Here is a 10612-nt window from a genome sequence, read left to right as displayed (position 1 = left end):
TACCGAGCGCTATGTGGCGTTACCAATAAGAAAACCTAAACAGCCTACTTACAACTGTACTAGTGCCGACATTGTGCATGCTCTGTTGGCTGTGTCTATGTGCCTGTGGTTCTGTCAGAGTGATCATGTGATGTATCTGACCCCAGGAATATGTCAATAAAGTTTCCCCTTCCTGGGACAATGAATTCACGGTGTTCTTATTTCAATTTCCAGGAGTGTAGATACAGTAATTAAATTACGGTACTTCTATAATATCAGTTATACTACTACGCAATTAAACAGTTTATTATATTAATATCGAATGCGCATAATTACATACAAATGGAAATGCATGCGGCCACAACAAGAAGGAATAAAATCTGGATAAGAAGTAAACTATTCTAGAGAGGAGGGAAAAATAATGTGTTAAGGTCATCGAATGAAATGAAAGACAGAAATCAGACATAATTGGTCATTATGAAGCACTGACGTTGTTGATAATGTGTCAGGTATAGAAGTTGTCTATTGGACAGAAGGATGGATGGGTAGAATATGCCGAGTAGGAAGCTACGACGATGATTACAGAAGAAAATTTAATCTCCTTTTAAACGCAGATTTGGTTTTGGAAACTACGCACGCTACTGGGTAGCTTGTTCGATAGTCAACGACTGAGCTGGGAAATGATGGAGACGGGTTTAGTGTCACTCATAGGCACAGGCGAAATGATGGACGTATCAGATCTGGTGTTGCAGTTACGGAATGATGACGTATTTTATGTAGGAGGAGATGTACTGAGGCCAGATGGAACTAAAAACCGACGAAGAAAACAGACCGCCTATGTGGTCGCGTCCATACTAACTGACAGCAGAAAAGACTGAGGTAATCAAACAACCGTGTAAGGCATATTCCGGATAAGAATGTTTTCTGTAATAAACACTCACTGAAAATGCTTATATTTCTACCAGACATGATTGGGCAAACACAAAGAGATAAAACTGTTTCGCCAGAAGATACATCCTGATAAATCTTCTGCAAGCACAATCACAGAGCTTACAAAATCCACATCTGCATTCTACAAGCCAATATTAGCGATTTTGTGTCCAGATTCGTTCGTCTATTGTGGGAGGGAGAAATTACATTGAATATGCTTTATTTTGCGAATTGTTGACAGCTCTTTAGCCCGCCTCTCCCAACCTCGTATCGAAGCTTCCCGAGCCTTGTAGAAATCATCTTTCAGATTTTTTCATTGCATATCCCCCTCCACATGATTTTCCCCATTCTTCTCAAGACGTATTTCTTTTCCTCTTGCGTGAGAGTCGCAACAAGGTACTTTTTTCGGCCATCGTTCATCCCCTAATCGCATCACGTGACGCTGCCTATTTTAAACGCCGTTTTCTCACCTCTTCCGTGAGTTTAGGTTTGCTTCCTAGTTTCTTTATTTGGCATCTTCTCTCGCCATGAAACTCTACAACTTCTTCTCATAAAACCCAACTGCACGGCTTCAAGTCTTCTTCTACCTTTTTTTTTTTCATTTCCAAGATCGCACCTAAGTAAACAAACATTTTGTAATATTAATTCACGTACGTTTTTTGTATTTTTCTTAATTTTAACTTACCAAAGGACGGAATTGAGATTATTGATTGGTTGTTTAGCTTATCCTCTGCCTTATTTCTTGTTTACTGGAATCTTGATCAGATGTCATAATTGCCAGATACTTACGCTTTTGTCGTGCATCAATAGTTTTTCCATCTTTGATAATGACAAGTTATCTCCTACGGAGAGATATTTTGATCTAGAGAAAATTATTATTAATCTGACCTTATTGTATGTTAATAGGATCTTCTTCTTCATCTTCTCTATAGCATACTCATCTACAGTCCATCGGCGAATAGTAAACTCGACAGGGAATCTGTATCTACGACTAAGACCATTCCAAGACAATTTTTCAACCACTCTTTAAGAACTTAGTTCAGATAATATTTGAATAGAGTTGGTGCCCTTTGGTGGCCGCATTAATTGGAAGGTTTCTTTTCCTATTTCAGTTTTTGTCTGTAATCGCTCTTTAGTTTTTGTAACGGCAGTAATATGTACACTGACGGAAAGAAAATCAGAAAACCAAGATTGAACTCTGCGATACAAACGAAAGATTGTAGGCATGTTTTGTAAGTAGGCTGTTTAGGTTTTTTTATTGGTAACGCCACGTAGCGCTCTGTATGAAGATCAGGGCTGTGCTGTGAGCAGACTGTGGCTGGTTGGCATTGTTGTAATACTCGCCATTGTAATGTTGGGCAGCTGGATGTTAACAGCGCGTAGCATTGCGCAGTTGGAGGTGAGCCTCCAGCAGTGGTAGATGTGGGGAGAGAAATGGCGGAGTTTTGAAATTTGTAAGAATGGATGTCATGAACTGCTATAGTTGTAATTTTTCATTGTTGTACAGTAAAACAGTTGTGGCATGTATGTAGATTTGCAGCAAGTATTTCTCAGCTGCGCTTGCAATTAATGATATATTATTTTCAGTGCAATGTTAATGTGTTCTCTTATTTTTGCTCCTCAAATTGTGCTTTCCTGTGTTATTGTATGAAATATTGTGACAATAATGGCGTGTGGAAAACTTAATACTAGGCTCCAAAGTAAACTGAGAAATGACAGTGAAGACGAAAGCAGTGTGTTAGCGCCACCATGTAATGAATTAACTAATGTTCAAAGTAGTAATTTGGTAATTGTGCATAGGGAAATGGAGCGGGCTGCAAATAATGGCGTAGGCAGTGAAACAATTAGTGAACAGGGAAGCATTATCGATCGATCGGTCGGCAACAGCTCGCCTCAGGAATCTGATATGACAGGGCGCAATCTTGCAAGTACTGTAGATTCAGGTTTTGTGTCCTCACCGTTTTCTGAAATAAGTCAAGATACATTTTCTGCTTTTCAAAATAGGAATATTGCCGTTACAAATGCACTGCCGAATAGCACTGAGGTACATGTTTCAGACACCAGTGCATTGTTATTACAATTAATGCAACAAATGGGACAAAAGCTTCAAAAGTTACACACAATGGAACAACACCAGAGACAAACACAGCAAAGGCTTCAAAAGTTATACGCAATGGAACAATACCAGAGACAAACACAGCAAAAGCTTCAAAAGTAAGACACAATGGAACAAAATCTTCGGAAGTGAGACACAACGCTTGACAAACTCGTGAAGATTTAACTACTGAGTTACATAACATTGAATCAAAATGTTAAAACGTCTGTAATGATGTAAAAACACAAATTTGTGAGCATTTCCAACCTATTCTTTCGAGGCATGAAAATACATTACAGAATCACGAAGCAGCCATAAAAGAACTGCAAACTATTGTTCATGAATCCCGAATGAGATTTTCACTCTGCAGCGGACTGTGCACTGATATGAAACTTTCTGGCAGATTAAAATTGTGTGCCCGACAGAGACTCGAACTCGGGACCTTTGCCTTCCGCGGGTAAGTGCTCTACCACTGAGCTACCGAAGCACGACTCACGGCCGGTACTCACAGCTTTACTTCTGCCAGTATCCGTCTCCTACCTTCCAAACTTTACAGAAGCTATTCTGCGAAACATGCAGAACTAGCACTCCTGAAAGAAAGGATACTGTGGAGACATGGCTTAGCCACAGCCTGGGGGATCTTTCCAGAATGAGATTTTCACTCTGCAGCGGAGTGTGCGCTGATATGAAACTTCCTGGCAGATTAAAACTGTGTGCCCGTCCGAGACTCAAACTCGGGACCTTTGCCTTTCGCGGGCAAGTGCTATACCAACTTAGCTACTGAAGCACGAAACACGCCCAGTACTCGCAGCTTTACTTCTGCCAGTATCCGTCTTCTACCTTCCAAACTTTACAGAAGCTCTTCTGCGAAACATGCAGAACTAGCACTCCAGAAAGAAAGGATACTGTGGAGACATGGCGTAGCCACAGCCTGGGGGATGTTTCCAGAATGAGATTTTCACTCTGCAGCGGAGTGTGCGCTGATATGAAACATCCTGGCAGATTAAAACTGTGTGCCCGACTTAGACTCGAACTCGGGACCTGCCAGGAAGTTTCATATCAGCGCACACTCCGCTGCAGAGTGAAAATCTCATTCTGGAAACATCCCCCAGGCTGTGGCTAAGCCATGTCTCCACAGTATCCTTTCTTTCAGGAGTGCTAGTTCTGCATGTTTCGCAGAAGAGCTTCTGTAAAGTTTGGAAGGTAGGAGACGGATACTGGCAGAGGTAAAGCTGTGAGTAGCGGGCGCGAGTCGTGCTTCGGTAGCTCAGTTGGTAGAGCACTTGCCGTGAATGCAAAGGTCCCGATTTCAAGTCTCGGTCGGGCACACAGTTCTCATCTGCCAGGAAGTGTCATATCAGAGCACACACCGCTGCAGAGTGAAAATCTCATTCTGGAAACATCCCCCAGGCTGTGGCTAAGCCATGTCTCCACAGTATCCTTTCTTCCAGGAGTGCTATTTCTGCATGTTTCGCAGAAGAGCTTCTGTAAAGTTTGGAAGGTAGGAGAGGGATACTGGCAGAGGTAAAGCTGTGAGTACCGGTCGCAGGTCGTGCTTCGGTGGCTCAGTGTGTAGAGCACCTGCCCGCGAAAGGCAAAGGTCCTGAGTTCGAGTCTCGGTCGGGCACACAGTTTTAATCTGCCAGTAAGTTTCATATCAGCGCACACTCGGCTGCAGACTGAAAATCTCATTCTGGAAACATCCCCCAGGCTGTGGCTAAGCCATGTCTCCACAGTATCCTTTCTTTCTGGAGTGCTAGTTCTGGATGTTTCGCAGAAGAGCTTCTGTAAAGTTTGGAACGTAGGAGACGGATACTGGCAGAAGTAAAGCTATAAGTACCAGGCGTTAGTCGTGCTTCGGTAGTTCAGTTGGTAGAGCACTTGCTCGTGAAAGGCAAAGGTCCCGAGTTCGAGTCTCGGTCGGGCACACAGTTCTCATCTGCCCGGAAGTTTCATATCAGAGAACACTCCGCTGCAGAGTGAAAATCTCATTCTGGAAACATCCCCCAGGCTGTGGCTCAGCTATGTCTCCACAGTATCCTTTCATTCAGTAGTGCTAGTTCTGCATGTTTCACTGAAGAGCTTCTGTAAAGTTTGGAAGGTAGGAGACGGATACTGGCAGAAGTAAAGCTGTGAGTACAGGTGTGAGTCGTGCTTCGGTATCTCAGTTGGTAGAGCACTTGCCCGCGAAAGGCGAAGGTCCTGAGTTCGAGTCTCGGTTGGGCGCACAGTTTTAATCTGCCAGGAAGTTTCATATCAGCGCACACTCGGCTGCAGAGTGAAAATCTCATTCTGGAAACATCCCCCAGGCTGTGGCTAAGCCATGACTCCACAGTATCCTTTCATTCAGGAGTGCTAGTTCTGCATGTTTCGCAGAAGAGCTTCTGTAAAGTTTGGAAGGTAAGAGACGGATACTGCCAGAAGTAAAGCTGTGAGTACGGGGCGTGAGTCGTGCTTCGGTAGCTTAGTTGGTGGAGAACTTGCCCGCAAAAGGCAAAGGTCCCGAGTTCGAGTCTCGGTCGGGCACACTGTTTTAATCTGCCAGGAAGTTTCATATCAGCGCACACTCCGCTGCAGAGTGAAAATCTCATTCTGGAAACATCCCCCAGGCTGTGGCTAAGCCATGTCTCCACAGTATCCTTTCTTTCAGGAGTGCTAGTTCTGCATGTTTCGCAGAAGAGCTTCTGTAAAGTTTGGAAGGTAGGAGACGGATACTGGCAGAAGTAAAGCTGTGAGTACCGGGCGTGAGTCGTGCTTCGGTAGCTCAGTTGGTAGAGCACTTGCCCGCGATAGGCAAAGGTCCCGTGTTCGAGTCTCGCTCGGGCACACAGTTTTAATCTGCCAGGAAGTTTCATATCAGCGCACACTCCGTTGCAGAGTGAAAATCTCATTCTGGAAACATCCCCCAGGCTGTGGCTAAGCCATGTCTTCACAGTATCCTTTCTTTCAGTAGTGCTAGTTCTGCATGTTTCGCAGAAGAGCTTCTGTAAAGTTTGGAAGGTAGGAGACGGATACTGGCAGAAGTAAAGCTGTGAGTACCGGGCGTGAGTCGTGCTTCGGTAGCTAAGTTGGTAGAGCACTTGCCCGTGAAAGCAAAGGTCCCGTGTTCAAGTCTCGGTCGGGCACACAGTTCTCATCTGCCAGGAAGTTTCATATCAGCACACACTCGGCTGCAGAGTGAAAATCTCATCCTGGAAACATCCCCCAGGCTGTGGCTAAGCCATGTCTCCACAGTATCCTTTCTTTCAGGAGTGCTAGTACTGCATGTTTCGCAGAAGAGCTTCTGTAAAGTTTGGAAGGTAGGAGACGGATACTGGCAGAAGTAAAGCTGTGAGTACCGGGCGTGAGTCGTGCTTCGGTAGCTTACTTGGTGGAGCACTTGCCCGCGAAAGGCAAAAGTCCCGTGTTGGAGTATCGGTCGGGCACACAGTTTTAATCTGCCAGGAAGTTTCATATCAGCGCACACTCGGCTGCAGAGTGAAAATCTCATTCTGGAAACATCCCCCAGGCTGTGGCTAAGCCATGTCTCCACAGTATCCTTTCTTCCAGGAGTGCTAGTTCTGCATGTTTCGCAGAAGAGCTTCTGTAAAGTTTGGAAGGTAGGAGACGGATACTGGCAGAGGTAAAGCTGTGAGTACCGGTCGCGAGTCGTGCTTCGGTAGCTCAGTGTGTAGAGCACTTGCCCGCGAAAGGCAAAGGTCCCGAATTCGAGTCTCGGTCGGGCACACAGTTTTAATCTGCCAGGAAGTTTCATATCAGCGCACACTCCGCTGCAGAGTGAAAATCTCATTCTGGAAACATCCCCCAGGCTGTGGCTAAGCCATGTCACCACAGTATCCTTTCTTTCAGGAGTGCTAGTTCTGCATGTTTCGCAGAAGAGCTTCTGTAAAGTTTGGAACGTAGGAGACGGATACCCGCAGAAGTAAAGCTGTGAATACCGGGCGTGTGCAGTGCATCGGTAGCTAAGTTGGTAGAGCACTTGCCCGTGAAAGCAAAGGTCCCGTGTTCAAGTCTCGGTCGGGCACACAGTTCTCATCTGCCAGGAAGTTTCATATCAGCACACACTCGGCTGCAGAGTGAAAATCTCATCCTGGAAACATCCCCCAGGCTGTGGCTAAGCCATGTCTCCACAGTATCCTTTCTTTCAGGAGTGCTAGTACTGCATGTTTCGCAGAAGAGCTTCTGTAAAGTTTGGAAGGTAGGAGACGGATACTGGCAGAAGTAAAGCTGTGAGTACCGGGCGTGAGTCGTGCTTCGGTAGCTTACTTGGTGGAGCACTTGCCCGCGAAAGGCAAAAGTCCCGTGTTGGAGTATCGGTCGGGCACACAGTTTTAATCTGCCAGGAAGTTTCATATCAGCGCACACTCGGCTGCAGAGTGAAAATCTCATTCTGGAAACATCCCCCAGGCTGTGGCTAAGCCATGTCTCCACAGTATCCTTTCTTCCAGGAGTGCTAGTTCTGCATGTTTCGCAGAAGAGCTTCTGTAAAGTTTGGAAGGTAGGAGACGGATACTGGCAGAGGTAAAGCTGTGAGTACCGGTCGCGAGTCGTGCTTCGGTAGCTCAGTGTGTAGAGCACTTGCCCGCGAAAGGCAAAGGTCCCGAATTCGAGTCTCGGTCGGGCACACAGTTTTAATCTGCCAGGAAGTTTCATATCAGCGCACACTCCGCTGCAGAGTGAAAATCTCATTCTGGAAACATCCCCCAGGCTGTGGCTAAGCCATGTCACCACAGTATCCTTTCTTTCAGGAGTGCTAGTTCTGCATGTTTCGCAGAAGAGCTTCTGTAAAGTTTGGAACGTAGGAGACGGATACCCGCAGAAGTAAAGCTGTGTGTACCGGGCGTGAGTCGTGCTTCGGTAGCTCAGTTGGTAGAGCACTTGCTCGTGAAAGGCAAACGTGCCGAGTTCGAGTCTCGGTCGGGCACACAGTTCTCATCTGCCAGGAAGTTTCATATCAGCGCACACTCCGCTGCAGAGTGAAAATCTCATTATGGAAACATCCCCCAGGCTGTGGCTAAGCCATGTCTCCACAGTATCCTTTCTTTCTGGAGTGCTAGTTCTGCATGTTTCGCAGAAGAGCTTCTGTAAAGTTTGGAAGGTGAGAGACGGATACTGGCAGAAGTAAAGCTGTGAGTACAGGTGTGAGTCGTGCTTCGGTATCTCAGTTGGTAGAGCACTTGCCCGCGAAAGGCGAAGGTCCCGAGTTCGAGTCTCGGTCGGGCACACAGTTTTAATCTTCCAGGAAGTTTAATATCAGCGCACACTCGGCTGCAGAGTGAAAATCTCATTCTGGAAACATCCCCCTGGCTGTGGCTAAGCCATGTCTCCACAGTATCCTTTCTTTCAGGAGTGCTAGTTCAGCATGTTTTGCAGAAGAGCTTCTGTAAAGTTTGGAAGGTAAGAGACGGATACTGGCAGAAGTAAAGCTGTGAGTACTGGGCGTGAGTCGTGCTTCGGTAGCTCAGTTGGTAGAGCACTTGCCCGGAAAAGGCAAAGGTCCCGAGTTCGAGTCTAGGTCGGGCACTCAGTTTTAATCTGCCAGGAAGTTTCATATCAGCGCACACTCCGCTGCAGAGTGAAAATCTCATTCTGGAAACATCCCCTAGGCTGTGGCTCAGCCATGTCTCCACAGTATGCTTTCATTCAGTAGTGCTAGTTCTGCATGTTTCGCTGAAGAGCTTCTGTAAAGTTTGGAAGGTAGGAGACGGATACTGGCAGAAGTAAAGCTGTGAATACCGGGCGTGAGTCGTGCTTCGGTAGCTCAGTTGGTAGAGAACTTGCCCGTGAAAGCAAAGGTCCCGAGTTCAAGTCTCGGTCGGGCACACAGTTCTCATCTGCCAGGAAGTTTCATATCAGCGCACACTCGGCTGCAGAGTGAAAATCTCATTCTGGAAACATCCCCCAGGCTGTGGCTAAGCCATGTCTCCACAGTATCCTTTCTTTCAGGAGTGCTAGTTCTGCATGTTTCGCAGAAGAGCTTCTGTAAAGTTTGGAAGGTAGGAGACGGATACTGGTAGAAGTAAAGCTGTGAGTACCGGGCGCGAGTCGTGCTTCGGTAGCTCAGTTGGTAGAGCTGTTGCCTGCGAAAGGCAAAGGTCCCGTGTTCGAATCTCGGTTTGGCACACAGTTTTAATCTGCCAGGAAGTTTCATATCAGCGCACACTCCGCTGCAGAGTGAAAATCTCATTTTGGAAACCTTCCCCAGGCTGTGGCTAAGCCATGTCTCCACAGTATCCTTTCTTTCAGGAGTGCTAGTTCTGCATGTTTCGCAGAAGAGCTTCTGTAAAGTTTGGAAGGTAGGAGAAGGATACTGGCAGAAGTAAAGCTGTGAGTACCGGGTGTGAGTCGTGCTTCGGTATCTCAGTTGGTAGAGCACTTGCCCGCGATAGGCGAAGGTCCCGAGTTTGAGTCTCGGTCAGGCACACAGTTCTCATCTGCCAGGAAGTTTCATATCAGAGCACACTCCGCTGCAAAGTGAAAATCTCATTCTGGAAACATCCCCTAGGCTGTGGCTAAGCCATGTCTCCACAGTATCCTTTCTTTCAGGAGTGCTAGTTCTGCATGTTTCGCAGAAGAGCTTCTGTAAAGTTTGGAAGGTAGGAGAAGGATACTGGCAGAAGTAAAGCTGTGAGTACCGGCGTGAGTCGTGCTTCGGTAGCTCAGTTGGTAGAGCACTTGTCCGTGTAAGGCAAAGGTCCCGAGTTCGAGTCTCGGTCGGGCACACAGTTTTAATCTGTCAGGAAGTTTCATATCAGCGCACACTCCGCTGCAGAGTGAAAATCTCATTCTGGGAACATCCTCCAGTCTGTGGCTAAGCCATGTCTCCACAGTATCCTTTCTTTCAGGAGTGCTAGTTCTGCATGTTTCGCAGAAGAGCTTCTGTAAAGTTTGGAAGGTAGGAGACGGATCCTGGCAAAAGTAAAGCTGTGAGTACCGGGCGTGAGTCGTCCTTCGGTAGCTGAGTTGGTAGAGCACTTCCCCGTGTAAGGCAAAGGTCCCGAGTATGAGTCTCGGTCGGGCACACAGTTTTAATCTGCCAGGAAGTTTCATATCAGCGCACACTCCGCTGCAGAGTGAAAATCTCATTCTGGAAACATCCCCCAGGCTGTGGCTAAGCCATGTCTCCACAGTATCCTTTCTTTCAGGAGTGCTAGTTCTGCATGTTTCGCAGAAGAGCTTCTGTAAAGTTTTGAAGGTAGGAGAAGGATACTGGCAGAAGTAAAGCTGTGAGTACCGGGTTTGAGTCGTGCTTCGGTATCTCAGGTGGTAGAGCACTTGCCCGCGATAGGCGAAGGTCCCGAGTTTGAGTCTCGGTCAGGCACACAGTTTTAATCTGCCAGGAAGTTTCATATCAGAGCACACTCGGCTGCAGAGTGAAAATCTCATTCTGGAAACATCCCCCAGGCTGTGGCTAAGCCATGTCTCCACAGTATCCTTTCATTCAGTAGTGCTAGTTCTGCATGTTTCGCAGAAGAGCTTTTGTAAAGTTTGGAAGGTAGGAGACGGATACTGGCAGAAGTAAAGCTGTGAGTACTGGGCGTCTGTCGTGCTTCGGTAGCTCAGTTGGTAGAGCACTTCCCCGTGTAAGGCAAAGGTCCCGAGTATGAG

The 10612-nt window shown here is 46.7% G+C and overlaps 1 non-coding gene across 1 annotated transcript; it reads left to right on the top strand.

Annotated features, from left to right (window-relative positions):
- Window positions 1-9651: 9651 nt before the first annotated feature.
- Window positions 9652-9726, top strand: Trnat-ugu (transfer RNA threonine (anticodon UGU)). Its single transcript has one exon. It is a non-coding gene; the product is annotated as a tRNA-Thr (tRNA).
- Window positions 9727-10612: the final 886 nt, after the last annotated feature.

This window comes from Schistocerca gregaria, chromosome 7 (genome assembly GCF_023897955.1).
Source record: "Schistocerca gregaria isolate iqSchGreg1 chromosome 7, iqSchGreg1.2, whole genome shotgun sequence".
In the NCBI taxonomy this organism is placed as follows: Eukaryota; Metazoa; Arthropoda; class Insecta; order Orthoptera; family Acrididae; genus Schistocerca; species Schistocerca gregaria.
This window is presented reverse-complemented; position numbering and strand designations above follow the sequence as displayed.